This window comes from Microtus ochrogaster, linkage group LG1 (genome assembly GCF_000317375.1).
Source record: "Microtus ochrogaster isolate Prairie Vole_2 linkage group LG1, MicOch1.0, whole genome shotgun sequence".
Classification (NCBI taxonomy): domain Eukaryota; kingdom Metazoa; phylum Chordata; class Mammalia; order Rodentia; family Cricetidae; genus Microtus; species Microtus ochrogaster.
The window spans coordinates 4,869,416-4,870,832 of record NC_022027.1 but is presented as its reverse complement, the minus strand read 5'-3'; the positions used below and the strand labels follow the sequence as shown (position 1 = coordinate 4,870,832).

The 1,417-nt window shown below is 56.5% G+C and overlaps 1 protein-coding gene across 5 annotated transcripts in view; it reads right to left on the bottom strand.

Annotated features, from left to right (window-relative positions):
• Nwd1 (NACHT and WD repeat domain containing 1) overlaps window positions 1-285 on the bottom strand; it is a 78,967-nt gene extending 78,682 nt beyond the window's left edge. For all 5 annotated transcript variants that reach the window (XM_013350728.2, XM_026785209.1, XM_026785210.1 and 2 more), the window contains exon 1: window positions 13-285. The gene's annotated coding sequence lies outside the window, so the exon portion shown is untranslated. The remainder of the gene's footprint in view (window positions 1-12) is intronic.
• Between the last annotated feature and the right edge of the window lie 1,132 nt (window positions 286-1,417).

The window sequence follows — 1,417 nt, the reverse complement described above, 5'->3', positions numbered from 1 at the left end:
GTGGGTACTCACCCTCAGGGCGCTCATCTCTCCATTTTCAGTTGCCCGGGGAATGTGGGTTCCACAGATGCACGCCTGGCTCTCAGTAAGAGGCTTCGTGAAGAATCTGTGCCTCAGTGGGTTCTTGGGCAGCCACCCATCATTTTGGCTCCAGAGTGTTACTGCAGACACCTCAACAAGAGTGTGTGGGGGTCTCCCCCAAGCTCAGCGCCCTTTGCAGTGCCTGCTTCAGGCTCTCCTGGGGACGCCAGCTTCCCTCTTGCTGGCAGGCAGAGCACCAGCTCCGAAGTCCCTGGGAGAAGGAAGTTGCCTGGGCCCAGAGCCACCGTGAGAACAAGGCTCTGTCTTTCCTGGGAGCTTTTGTCTTAGGTACTTTCTGGTCACCCCACCGAGTTCTCCCGGCACCTGGGATAAAGGAAAGGGGCTATGGAGCAGCCCGGGCTGGGCACCTGGCCAAGCCCGGTGGTTAACTGTTGTGTGCCAGGTTTGAAGGCTCTCAGCAGAGTGTGCCCTCTATGGAGGGGGCGTTGCAGGCTGCTGGTTGGTTTGTATCTGTCACCAGCACGGTGAGGAGAAGCTGTGATCCTATCCCAGGCCCGCAGGATTGTTGCTCTTCCTGAGGACCCGAATTTGGTACCCAGCACCCACATCAGGTGTGGCTCACGGCCACCTGTACCTCCATCACCTTCTGGTCTCAGGGAACCACAGGGGCCTGTGCAATATGGGTCCTGGAGATCTCAAACCCAAGTCATCTGATCTAACTAGGCAGCCCCAGTGGGGAAGGAAGGGTGACATTTGGGGCTGGGTATGCTTTGCCGAGCATGCAGAATGTAGAATAGTCATGGCTTCCATCGCTGTGGTGAAACCTCGCGACCAAAAGCAACTTGGCAAGGAAAGGGTTTATTTTAGCTTTCGGTCACAGTCTGATGGAACTCAAGACAGGAACTGAAGCAGAGGCCGTGGAGGATGCTGTTTCTAGCTTGCTCCCCGTGGCTTGTTCAGCCTGCTTCCTTAGATATCCCAGGACCACCTGCCCAAGGACGGAAGCGGCCACAGTGAGAGGGGCCCTCCCCCATCAATCACTAAGAAAATACGGCTGTCTGATTGGACCTGAAGCCCCCTCAGCAGGAAGGAAATTGTGCCTGCTACTGAAATTCGAGCCAGTTTCTGGGGGCTGTGAGGTCAGGGACTGGGTGGGTTTGAAGGAACGGTCCCCATGGACTCGAAAGCTTCACCTCTAGGGATTGGCGCTATTAGGAGGTGTGGCCTTGCTGGGGTGGGTATGGTCTTGTTGGAGGAAGTGTGTCACCGTGGAGGCGGGCTTGCAGGCTCCTGTGCTCAAGCTATGCCCAGTGTGATACACAATCTTCTGTTGCTGGGGATCAAGATGTAGGACACTCAGCTCCAGCACCACGTC